The sequence below is a fragment of the Anastrepha obliqua genome, chromosome 2 (genome assembly GCF_027943255.1).
Source record: "Anastrepha obliqua isolate idAnaObli1 chromosome 2, idAnaObli1_1.0, whole genome shotgun sequence".
NCBI classification, from domain to species: domain Eukaryota; kingdom Metazoa; phylum Arthropoda; class Insecta; order Diptera; family Tephritidae; genus Anastrepha; species Anastrepha obliqua.
In genome coordinates, this window is record NC_072893.1 from 69,372,378 (window position 1) to 69,386,725 (window position 14,348).

Consider the following 14,348-nt stretch of genomic DNA (forward strand, 5'->3'; position numbering starts at 1 on the left):
TTCAAACGCTGAGTTTTTGTTTTCAGATAAATTGAACTCTCACTTTAGTAGCAGCCGACTTGGGGTTTTTTTTTTAATTTTTTTATAATATATTATCTAACTAAAAATATAGGTATATGGTATAAAGTTCAGAGTTGTGGATTCTTTATTCCTCCAGAAAAATTCTCAATAATAGCATATTGCTCTCAACCGCAAAGACCCCTTTAAAAAGTACACTCAGAAACGAGTACTAATCTGAAATTATTTTCATCCAAACTGCCTTCACACATTTCTCAATCAGTCACACATCTTTGGCATATATAATACATGGGCTGAAAAGTCCCTGACCTTTCATATAAATATCAGTAGTTTTATTGCATTCACCTCTTTTTCAGTTAGTACTAACCTTAAAAAGACAGCTGTTAAAATTTCATGATATTCTATTCATTAGTTGGTGAGTTATTGTGCTAAGAGAGAGGCTACTTTTGTTATTTTCAAAACGATGGATCAGAATTTGGTGTTTTAATTTTACACTGTTTCTTGATTCGAAAAAATGCCGTTGAAGCAAGGTAATGGCCTGAAAAGTGGTATTGGGACTCCGCTCTATTAGAAACAACAAGAAAGCAATGGTTTGCTGACTTCAAACGAAGAGAGGTCGTAGAGCCACCACTGATGCACAACGCAGTGGCCGTCCAAATAAGGCGATAACACTAAAAAACATCAAGAAAATCCATAAAATTGTTTTGAATGATCCAAAAGTGAAGCTGCGTGAGTTAGCTGACATCGTGAAGATATTCAAGGAAAAAGAACGTCTTTACTTTATATTGCATGAGAATTTGACTGAGATGTGGGTGCCGCGTTTGTACACTGTTTTGATTCATAAAGACAACGCACCGTGTCACAAGTCAATCAAAACAATGGCAACTACATAAAATGGACTTTGAATGCCTCCCACATCCACCCCAATCGCCAGATTTGGCTCCCAGCAACTGCTGGCTGTTCGCTGTTGGCAGACCTAAACAAAAGCGCACTGGTAAGAAATTTCGCTCAAGTTAAGAGGTTATCACTGAAACTGAGGCCTATTTTGCAGCAAAAGATAGATCGCTGTACAAAAGTAGTATTGAAATCTTAGAGCGGCGTTAGAATGATTGCTTTGTTCTTGATGGAAATTACGTTGATGAGTAAAGCTAATTTTGGACAAACAAAAACGTGCTTTCTTTATTAGGCCCGGGACTTTTCAGCCCATGCGTTATATATAATCAGCACATACACAGCTTATTTTGGGCTTAGCCGAACTCTTCCTCCTATTTGTAACGTGCGTTTTGATGCTTTTCCATAAATGGAGTGACCTACAACTTTATGCCGCCTCCGAACGGCAGATGGCTTTTATGTGGAAAAAATGGTTTCTATCATTTAAAGTTTCGAGTCCGAGCATTGCCGTGTAGTAGTCGCAAACCAAACCAGTCAGCTACGGCCAATGCTTGAATTTGTATTTCAATGTGGTTCAAATCACTTAATTTCACTTTTGTCTGGTCATATCGACGTATGCTATGGAAGATGGTGTGGATGAACTATTGATTTTTTCACTTTGACTCATAAAATAGCAGCCGCGTGTGTAAAAAATTTAGTTTATGCTTATTTTTTTGAAAATGGATGACCTTTTGATGCAAGAAAATTGGGAAATATTAGGCAGGGAAAACAAAAAAAAAACAGCAAACGACTTTTTCTAGTGTCAGGAGTCACTTTGAGGGGGGCCTCTTATCAGTCGGCTTCAAAAAATCGATTTTTTTTACTGCAATCGATAGTTATATTGTAGGAGAATATGCACTCAAAATTTTATAGCAGAATTTAAAGTGGTTTCGGTCTGTGTACCGTCCCTCGTCTCTCAAAACCATGTTTTTGAAAATGGCGTATTAAAAAAAACGACGAAAGTTATCATTTCAAACCGATAATCTATATAAAGATAATTAAAATACGCAACTAATTAGCTATAAAAATAAAAATAAAATCATTTTTTAATGTTATTTAACACTTTTTTCAATACTTAATTGTGTGTTCATTTTTTCATATTTTTATAAAAGAGTAGTCTATTATATGCGGGAAAGCCTTCTGAATAAGGCAATATTTTTCTTTTGTGTTTCAGGTGAAAACTTCGACCGCAATCTTACACGCCGTTTTACTAGCGCGCAACGAGAAGCTGTGCGATATCCCTCGTATGTCCGCCATTTTGTTTTTTATTTATGTAAAAAATTGTTTATTACTTTTTAATCATGCCTTCACATAAATCCAAAAGATTATTCTTGTGTGTGCTTTTTTCGCCTCGAAAAAAAATTTGAGAAAAAACACTTTTTTTGAAGCCACTGATAGAGGACCCCCTTAATATAAACTTTGAATTGTTTGGTCGATACTTTACGAAATAATATATCGATCCTTACATACTGTCATCTACCGGGAAAATAATGTATTTCTTCTTCCACAAACTAATATTAAAATCGAGTATCGAAAGTCGAAAAATCAATCGAATCAAGTAAATTGGGATCTTAGCAGTGCGACTTGACTTCTTTACATTCTATGTTTTGTTGAGCGCAGGTAAAAATAAATGTTACGCCAACCATCTAGTTGTGATTCAAGGGTTAATAATTCATTTGATGAAAGCTGAAACTGAAACTGAAATTCAAGCTGATTGCACAGCTGAAACTGATAACATAAATACCGAAACTTGCGAAGATGTGCTGGAAAATTTGGATGACAGAAGGTAGTTGAGAAAACCATTTGAAGGAAATTGTTTTTATTTTTTTTTATATATATTGCAGCATATTTAAATTTTATAAATTTTTAATGTATTTATATCTATATAGCAATAACTTCTACTTGTTAAGGTTTAATTTAAAATTTTTCTTATATGGCAATGCGCTAAAATTGTAATGACTACTAGATGTCTTTTTTCAAACTCTAAATTTGAATTTTATAACAGGATTGCCTTTGCCTATAAAAAGCCTGCGTGCTCTTGGAAAGAACACATTTCGTTTGATAATCGGCGGTGAGCAGAGCTTAGGTGCCATAATTCAATGATAAAAGGTTTGCTCAGTAAGCAGCTTTCTCCCATGATGGAAAGAATAATGAGATAGCGCCTATCGTGGTCCCGTTACTTTGCTCTCAGCGAATTTGACAACGAGTTATGTGATTTTAGTACCAGTATGGCCAGATTACCATTTTCGTAACTTGATTTAGCTTTTTTTTATTTAGTCTCGGAGTTTTAGTTCTTTTTTGTGACATTTTTCTAGCCTGTTCTAATTAAAATGTAATGTTTATAATTTTGTAAAATATACATTTTTTAATAATTAGTTAAATAATTCACTCCGTTTTATTTAGCTTTACTTTTTTTTAACATCTGGTGGCATTGCCCGCGATTGCAGGTGTTGTTGGTGTTCTTCTGCTTTCGGCAGTCAAATCTCTCTCGCTACTGCAGTGTTGCCTGGCTTTGGATATAAAAATTAGTGTGTTTTTAGTGCCTATTTAAGGAAAATAAAACACCAAATTTTTATTGAATCACTTAAAGAACTTTGTATGCGTGTCTTTCGAATGTGCGTTTTTTTAATAAATGTGTTATGCTTATGTACAATTTAATTTATGAGTTTCTTTTGTTAAGCGATACTCTTTTGTTAAGGGAAGGTCTTATTTGCTATATTTGAGTTTATGTAACTAGATAAGGTACTCTTTTTGTAAAAATGTCAGTATGGTTTCTTTAGTATTTTCTGGTATTTTGTGGTTTATTTTTGCAATGAATACACCTCTTGATGCCCTATGTCCCACTAAGGATTGATGGCCGGAAGAAACGATTACACCTCTATGGTTTTAATTCGCATTCAGTAAATTCAAACGCCTTTTAAAATGTGTAAAAAGGTTTTCAATCTTAAGAAGAGTTGAGAGAGGGACATTTAATATTCTTGCATAACCTTAAAAGAAGCAAAAAATTAAATTCACACTTTCAAAATATCAAATTTTATAAGAACCAACTAATTTCCATTAGCACTAAAATCTTCTCAGAGTGTCCTTTTTTAACCTTCGTTTGTATAATAATAATATATAGTTTTTTTTTAACTTAAAGTTTCGGTAGCTTTAAATTAAAAAAAAGAAACAAACACGAAACTTCAAAATTTTCGATTTTTCGGTATAAAAAGGCACTAAGTTTATTGCGAAGGGTAAATGGTTGGCAATACTGCACAACTCGAAAAAACGTGACGTCACGCACTCTCTGATGGGCGCAATCTTCTTTCTACTATTCTTGGCTTTCTCCTTCTTTCTTGATAAATCGGCTCCTTTAGCAAGGCACTGGGTTGCTAGCTCCAGAAAAATGTTGAGTAAAAGTGGAGGAAAAGTAAAATTTGTAGAAAAAACATTTCATTTTCATGATGGTCTGCTTAGGAGCAACAACCCGCGAAAGAGTACATACCGCTTAAGTCAGAACATAATAGAGTAATTGACGCAATCCGAGATCGATGAGTGAAGAATTTATAAAGCTTTATTTCTTATGATGTGATGATTTAGACGGAATTCATGTTTTGCAAACATCTAGCATTTCCCAAAGAGTTATGACAGGGAGAATGATTGGATAGTCCCGACGCAATCGATAACATTGCAGACCTTATTATAAAAAAGTTGGGATTGACGGAATTTGTTTCCAATGAGCCCAACATCCCACGGATGGATAGAGTGTCCAGAGGAGGCTTAGCAAAGCACAGTACCGGCATGAATAAGCTTCTCATAAAAAACCATCTGCCGGAATTGGCTTAAAACTGTAGGTCCTCCCATTTGTGGAACGTGCACTACTAATAGGAGAAGGATCTCGACCTAACACCTAACATAATTATACGTGCCAATTATTTATTTATTTTTAACAAAATAGTTTCATATTGGCGAAACTTAGCAACTTCGCGGTGAGTTTTTTCGAATGTCACTAGTAAGCAAATCTTTAATAATTGAATCATGCTTAGGTGCTTGCCAATGACTACCTTTGTAGTGTGGACAGCGTTGGCTGGGCGCTCCAAAACAGGTGTTGCTCTTGCTCGCGCAGCTTACTAAACGCATTTGTTTTTAGTTTTCCGACATTTTTATTACGATTAGAAATACGAAAGTTACATTTTATAATAAATTAAATTATATTATAGAGTAAAATAAATATAACTTTACAAAATATATTTTATTTAGATATATTTAATGGCAATTTTTGCGCTTTCCAATGAAAAAGTTCATAAAAAATATACAGCATTTCTTATTTATAGCCACATTAAATTATATTTTTTATTAGTTAATTTATGGTATATATCTAAAAACGCGCGCAGCGCCATCAACCTCGATTTTCTTCGAACTTAAATTTTCAGTTTAAGAGTTTCGCGAATAAAGTATCATCTATTTAAAAATTTCACCTAAATCCTCTTCGACTACTAGCGATCAGCATCATCAGTCACGAAATGGTCATTTATCAGATATTATACGCGTACAACATAAATATCCTGCATATCAGCACTCTTTCTTACAAGAAAAAGAAAAAACAGCGCGTTTTTTCCCAATTCAAATTCAAATAAAGACACCCTACCACCACGCAATTTCGTATATTAAAAAACGATACTTATTTTATTTCCTTACACGCTTCACCCACCATTTGAAAGGTCTAAAAACAAAAGTAAATAAATTACTTAAGAAAGGTCATGTAATACACGAGAAATTTACCAGCAGACTATCCGTTACTGTCCAAGTGAATTGAATTACTTCAGAATAATTTCATGTAAAACTTTCGTTCGGTAAACAATTCAAGCAAATTTTATGAACTAACCAAAGTAAAATAATAATAATAATGAAAAAATAAAAAACAAAAAAAAAACAAAAAAAATAAAATAGCCTTTCTGCTCGCTTATCCCGCAAAGTTGTTCACCGACGCATTACCACTTGTCAGCATTAAGCGCATACGATTTATAATCTCTCGAAACTTTTCTCCTCTTTGCCCCAAGATTTATTGAAAATATAATGCGTGATTTTTTGTTAACAATTCATTTTTCATATCCTGCCTACACATCCACAAAAGAAGTGGAGAGAAACAAAAAGTGCACACATACACACATCCGCACAAAGCGGGCAAAAGCATAAAAAATCACACAGCTAGCGGAAAATGTCAGACGACTCTGTGAAAAATGGCTAAATGGGGTGGAAAACGACAACAAAATACACGTACACAGTACGACGGCACTACTTGACGATTTCAGCAAAGACGGCGACAACGGCGGTACTCGTAAATAAGATTAGTCGCAGTCGCTTGAGCAGACGAACAAAAAGAAACCTATCAGGGGAAAAATGCAAGTAACAGAAAGTCGAAGCAATTTCAGCGCAAAGTGCTGGGTGGGTGGGTGTTTGGTTGGTGGAATTGTGAGTTTGATAGTGGCCTTCCAAATATGATAAATAAATTTGTTGGTTATTCAAAATCAGTAAGCGTGACTCGGAAAAAATTCGATAAAATAAATTTGTTGATGAATATGCACTACCCACAAATTATAGTCTATCATATGCGTCGACTCACTTACACTTGTACGTATGTATGTGCGTCTGTATGAGAACATTTATGCGTATAAGCAAAATATCCTCACAATGCATAGGTTAGAAAACGCTTCTCATTCGCGATTTGCGCAATCAGTGTAATGCTGCAGTTTTCTTTGTTCTTTGTCTGCAGATGTGAGATAGTTTCGTTGACTTCAAGTCCATTGAAATTCTAAAAGGAGGCGGATGACTTTATTGTAAATTTATATGATAAATATGTAATATATTGTCGCGGAGGCAATCGGCTGGCGACGCATGGGTGATTTATGTTAATTTCTTTTCCCAAATTACATGACACAGAATCAAGAGCGATGGCGAAAAAATATGACAAGGCAAGCACCAGCAGTATTCGAGGGAACTATGCAACGCAAGATCCCTCTGGGTGGGCGACGGTCGCCGTAGAAGATGGAAAGATGAACTATGTGAGCTTAGTAATGACATGGACATTGTCAAAAGCATTAACATAAATACAACTACAAAGCTACCTGCCTACTGGCCAACACCACTCGTTTGAAAGGTGCCGTGGAATGGAAATGGCATGGAACACCAAGGTCAGTAACACCTAACTACATTTGGAATGAATAGCCGACGCAACAAACTGCGCAAAGAAGAGAGGCACGGGGTGAAGTTGATGTCACATAAAAGGAAAGCTTACAAAACGTTTTGTTCACTTAATTTTTTGTTTTTTTTTTTCTTTTACTTAACCGGATAAAGTCAAACATTTTTTCCTGAGCAGAAAAATGAAGGTTAAATTATTGCTTAGGCTGATCTGGCTCGAATGTGTTTAAAGAGATTCCTGGACTCATCTGGCTCGAATGTGTTTGAAGAGTTACTCAGACTTCTCTGGGACTCATTTGGCTCGAATGTGTTTAAAGAGTTTCCTGGACTCATCTGGCTCGAATGTGTTTGAAGAGTTGCTCAGACTTCTCTGGGACTCATTTGGCTCGAATGTGTTTGAAGAGTTACTCAGACTTCTCTGGGACTCATTTGGCTCGAATGTGTTTAAAGACTTTCCTGGACTCATCTGGCTCGAATGTGTTTGAAGAGTTGCTCAGACTTCTCTGGGACTCATTTGGCTCGAATGTGTTTAAAGACTTTCCTGGACTCATCTGGCTCGAATGTGTTTGAAGAGTTACTCAAACTTAGTTTCCTGGGTTTATCTGGCGTGAATGTTTAAAGAGTTTCTGGGACTCATCTGGCTCGAATGTGTTTGAAGAGTTACTCAGATTTCTCTGGCTCTCAAGAGTTTTGGTCTACGCATTGTTTGAAGAGTTTTCTAAGCTTATCTGTCTTGAATGTTTTTTGTTCTATGCAATCTTTGAAGAATCGCGCCAATCAACAAGAAGAATCTTTGAAGAGTTTTTGGGACTCATTTGGCTCGAATGTTTTTTGGTACATGCAATATTTGAAGAATTTTCTGGACTCTCCTGGATCGACTGTATATGAAGAGGTTGTTGAGCTTATCCGGCTGGAATGTTTTTTTTTTCTAGGTAATCTTTGAAGAATTTTCGGGACTCATTTGGCTCGAATGTATTTTGGTCTACGCATTGTTTGAAGAGTTTTCTAAGCTTATCTGTCTTGAATGTTTTTTGTTCTATACAATCTTTGAAGAATCGCGCCAACCAGCAAGAATAATCTTTGAAGAGTTTTTGGGACTCATCTGGCTCTCATACATTTATTTTGGTCGATACATATAAAACTCTAAGAGTTTAAGAATGTATTGTTGATCTGCCACTGGATACCTCTATGATGGTTTTCATTAGCAAAAGGAGCGTTAAGAACGTCTTCAATTAGGTACCAGCAGGAAAAGGATTGAGGACAGAGTGCAGCCCTGCCTAATAGCAGCCAGCACGTGTAGGGGTTCCGATAATTTTCCTTTATTGAGGATGTGACAAACGTCGCTGTAGCTTCGTGGTACTCCTCTCCACCGCAAAGCAATCTTGATATACTCCCTATTTACGTTATCGAACGCTATTTCAAAATCGATTAACTGCAAGTGAAGTTTAGAGTTATATTCGGTGCATTTTTATCACTCAGACCCATTTTTATTATTATATTTAATATACAATATTTAATTATTTAATAAAAAAAATTTAAAAGCAAAAAATTGGGTAATTAATGAAAAGTTGGCAGGTCGGAAACGGGTCGTAGTCGCTGGTTTGTGACAAGGAGAATTGTCTTGTTGCAATTGAGCTCTATTTAAATAAGTATCGAAAATACGCGTTAGCGAAGGCAAAAATAAAGTTTCTAATAGATTTATGTAATAATGCTGCATCCTCCATACTTAACAGTGGATACCACGCAATCTTCCTCGTCAACCTGTCACCTCCCGAATGTCACCCCAGGTATTCCAAATACCTACTGGAAAGAAAAAAAAATCGTTTTATAAGATTTTTGGTATTTCCTCGAAATTGGACTAGGGTAAGGTTGTTGATATTTTGAAGTGAGCCTTTCGAATAAGCATGAGCCATCCGAGGTTTTGTTGCCGTTTTCATTGGCGAACGATTTTTACGTGGCGGATCCCAAACCCAGCGCACAACGACACAAGGATGCTTCGGCTTCTCACATTACCTCGCTCTAAAACGGATATTCGGGAGCTACTCAGGGATACTTGGCGAAGTTCGGAAATTGTGAGCTGCTTGGACGAAGAATCGTTCTGGCCACGTCCAAGTGAATCACAATCAAGTACTTTCCCCTGGACTTCTACATACGGAACTATCCTCCAGCCAGCCAAAATCGCGTAAGCGGTTATGGCGCCAATAAAGAAGAAGCTAAGCCTCCCTCGAAGATCGATTCATCAGACCACAGAACTTTCGACCAATCTTCCTCCGTAAAATGTTAGTATCGGAGAGCCCATTCTAAACGCTTTTTCCCGATTTTTTTTTCTGAACTTCACGGCTACTTTCGGGATTTGTGTTCTATTAAAACCTGACCTTCATCTAGCTGTTCGCGCGCTAACGGATTTTCCAGTTTGTTTCGACAGGGCAGAAATGGATTTTTTGAAAGACTCGTCTATAAGTTTTCGGTCTTTCGTTCACTAGTGAGGCGTTTTCTTCCACTTTTTGATTTATTGTGGTGGGATTTTGTCGCCGCAAATCGCTTAATAGCACCACCAAATTGGCACTCTCAACCTGCGACTTCCCTTCCTCACTTAAAATTTGGATTCTCACTCTTTCGTGGTAACAAATCTCACTTTTTTAGGCACTAAAGATAATTTTCGATAATTTGGCACACATTTCACACAATTACAACCAAATTAAAAATGCCAAATGGGCTTTCCCCCATAATACATTTTATTGTTGTAATCAAAGGTTATTTACACCAGTGAAACATTTGCAAAACGCAGCGGTCACTTTGGTAGCCACATTTGAAATTTCTCGCTTTTTCGTGGAGTGCATAATACTTTTGGCCCAGGCTGTAAATTAATTAAATTATAGTAGCTAATTTGAATAAATATTTTGACTTTTGCCAAAATAGCTTAACTGACTTCAGCATGTTTTGCTTTCAGGCTATTAATCTCTAATCCTTTATAAAAAAATTTTATATTTCTAATCAACTTTCATTTGCGGATATCTTAAACACCCGATATGGACGAGTAAACATTTAAATAATATATTTCAATAAAACACAGCAAATTTAGTGTCAAACAGCAAAAAGTCATAAATCGTGTGCGGTTGTCTGGTCAAATGTTAACGGATATAAAAATTACATAACTCTTTCATCTGCCACCTCTTTTGACTTCACTTCTGGCTTCCCTCTCGAATTCATGTAAAGCCATTATTCATAACATTGACTAAGCGCTGAGTGGCTAATTCTGCATAGAGACCAGACCAGTTTTCTATGTCGCTTCATGACTCATCTTTCATTTTGGTATTTATTAGGAGCAACAAGCAAGCATAACTGTAAAAGTAAGGTAGCTTGAATGGAAATGCCACTGCAAAGAAAAGTACTTAAGTTACCATTTCAAAGTTATATTTTCCCAAAAATTACCTCTTCAAACAACATTTGAGATAAATCATAGGAAAAGGGTGAGAACATTAGTGAGACATTTAATACCATTCTTAAGAATTCTGATGAATTGTGTTTATGTAGGCAGGGTTACCCAATCTATTGTTAAAGGTTGTTTGTAACGCGCTAATACGTACACAAAGCCGACGAAAACATACACAAACAAAGGCAGGCTTGTGTGGATGTGTGTGCCAATACAGAAAACAGAGAGCAGATCAATTGAAAACATTCTGGAAACCGAATGCTTACATATCCGAGCATACACACATACGTACATATGAACAAATGGAACAGCTCGCCGCCACTGGTTTGCTTTTTTTTTTGTTTGGGAAATTTACTACCTTTTATCAACCTCAAGAAAACTACCATTCTATGAGGTGCTTAAGATTATAAATGAAGATAAAACTAAACAGCAGTTCACTTTAATGACCTTGGTGGCTGGAGACTCCGACTCCTCAGTGCGATGGGTTATGCTGTATACGGTCTCTGCTCTCTACTTATACTTCCAGATTTGTATGTGTGTGTGTGTACGATATTTAAGTGTAATTTTATAAAACCGTAAATAAAAATAAAAATTCTTGGTAAACGAAATGCCGTTAACTATAAGAAAAGTGTTATAAAATGAACCTAAAAGGCAGCGAAATGATAATCGGATTTATTTATTATTCTACTTTATTTGTGCCACAGTTTAATTTGCATACATAAATTTGATTAAAAGTGTGATTATAATATTATATGTATGTACATGCATACAGGGTGTATAAGGCATTTGAGAACATGTACCGTATTTGAGGCTATAACTTCCCGAGACCTTGAGTCCATTATTTTTCTTTTTTTCTCTTCCTCAGATAAGACATGGAGGACTACAACTTAATTCAAGAAATGGAGAGGCATGCGGTTATCTTCGCTATGAGTGCAAATTTCACCGATTTAGAAACCTCTAATTCTCTTAAGTGTGCCCGTTCATTCGTTATAAAATTCGCCGTGAATTGGAAGCGTCAGGCGGCGATGCTGAATCAGCTAATCATTAGCTGTTTGGCCGAGCTCCTCCTCCTATTTGTGTCATGCGTCTTGACGTTGTTCCACAAATGGAGCCAACAATTTTAAGCCAACTACGAACGGCAAATTATTCTTTTTAAAAAGCCTGAATCCAGTTGCAAAACGAAAAAAAAAAAACAAAAAAAAAGAGAAACCTTCTGACACTATCCGATCTGCAAAATTTATTCAACAAATGCAAGTGACCATTCACGAGGACCCTTTAACGTCAGTGAAGGCCCTTAATGTTTCGAGCGATCTTAATAATTCTGAAGGTCTTGTGCGTTGAAGTGTCCATGAAGATCTCCGAATTCAACGAGAACAACGAGTTCCCCGATCAAAGTTATCCTTCTAAATAAAATTAAACAAGATGTTATGTTTTTTTTACGGAAAAAATGTTGAACAAGACCAATAGCAGAAATGACAGCTGGCTATGTTCTAATCCAACAGAAGTTCCTGTTGTCATACACTCGAAGCTTCCAGCCAATGTTGTGATTTTAGGTGCTGTGAGCAACAAAGGATATGCCAGGCCACCACACTTCTTTACACACGGATTTCGAGTGAATTCTGCTGCGTATATCGAGGTTCTAAAGGCAGTATTCAAACCCTGGGTTGAATACATCTTTCAGTAAGAGTCTGCTCCTTCACACAAAGCGATAGCGACACAAGATTGGATGGCTGAAAATTTTCATAACCAATAGCACCGAACTTATGTCAGTCTAACTCCCCAGGCCTTAGTCCCCTGGTATTAATAGGTATGGGCGTAGTTGAGCATGAAACCCGGAAGTATCCTCATAATATCATTTCGTCTCAGAAAGCGGCCATTAATACGGATCACTTGATTCGGGTATGCAACAGCTTCCGGATACGGATCGAGGAGATTATTGCCACTAATGGAAATTTTATTAAACGCTTTTATTGGTAGACAATAGGTAAGTTAATGTTGTGTAAAAAATTTGCGAAGTTTCATTAAATTTTTGTTCAAAATGAAAGCTTATTAGATTTACTCTCAAGTTCCCGTACTCTGACATACCGTGCGCACTCTGCATACAAATATATTATTTTGTCTTTGCATTAATTTGAAATTAATCTTTATATTTTCCTTTAAATGAATGTATCGACGTAAATCACCGCCAGAATAATTTGAATTGCTTGACAAAAATATCTAAGCCTGATGAAATTTTATTTACATATGAAAATGCATTGCAAAAAAATAAATGAATTTTGTGGAATTAGACGCGAATGGGAGGTACTAGAAAGTAGGAGAGGAGTAATAGTAGAGAATAATAGTAACCACGAAAGGACCATAAGGGACTTAATGCAGGATGCCTTAAATATAACCTGGGAGTGGTGTAGAAAAGAGGGACTATCAATCAACCCTTCCAAAACCAGTAGTATCCCATTAACAAGGAAAAGGGTTCTAAATATACCCACCCTGGGAATAGAAGGAATAAACGTACCTCTAAAGGGAGAGGTTAAATATCTTAGAATTATCTTGGATGAAAAACTCACTTGGGAGGCCCACCTCAACTCAGTAATAAAAAAGGCAACGAAAAACCGTTGGACAACAAAACAACTCTTGGGTAAATCCTGGGGTCTGAACCCTAAAATGACCTTCTGAATCTACCCCCAAATGGTAAGACCTATTTTACTATATGGGGCTTTGGTATGGTGAGTTAAAACAAATCAAACTACTGCTATTTCAAAACTATAAACTACAAAGACTGGCGTGCCTAAGCATAACAGGGGCCAAGAGAACTACCCCAACTGCTGGCATGAAAGCGACTTTAAATTGACCACCACTACATTTAGCAATAGAAGAGGAAGCTACTTTGCAAGCACTCTCTTTTCATATGAAAGAAAAACTTAAACCAGGACTTACTGGGCACTTTAATATCTTGAACAGGGTTCAACATGCAGTATGCATAACCCAGGCGAATGACCACACGGAACCCGTACTCAATTTCATAAAGAAATACAAGGCTATCTTCCCGTCTAGGGAAGAGTGGAACACTAACCCAACATGTATGAATGATAACTCACAAAAATGGTATACAGATGGTTTCAAAACGCTCCAAGGAGTGGCAGCATGGATAGTGGGGCCTAGAGCACACAAATCCCTAACACTAAGTACAGGTGCCACAATTTTCCATGCGGAGCTCTTCGCCATAATGATAGCAGTGAAAATTATATCCAATAGAGGGTTGGAGGAAGTAAAAATTAAAATACTTTCGGACAGCCAATAAGTTCTAAAAACCTTGAATAGCTTCACATTCAATTCAAAAGTCCTAATAGACTGTAATAATGCACTCAATACACAGTCCACTCATAATCAAGTCTCACTGATTTGGGTATCAGGACACGAGAAGGCAGACGTTTATGCAAGAAAAGGGGCAGAAGGGCTATTTATTGGGCCTACACCGCTTTTTGGCTTCAACAAAAATAATATAAAATAGGAAACTAAAAAATGGATCCAAACTAAAATCAGGGAATACTGGAACAGGAAGGCACAAGCGGGCTTAATCACTCCAAAAAGTTTTTCAACTTCAATGCCAGCAGAGAAAATCTGCTCTAACCCTAGATAAAAAGGGCCTCAGATTACTCTGTGGTGCACTTACAGGTCACTTTGCCTGTAATAAACACTTTAACACAATAGGATTATCTAGTACAAGATTATGCAGGTTCTGCTGTGATGAAAAGGAGTCCATGGAACACTTAATCACCAACTATGAGGCACT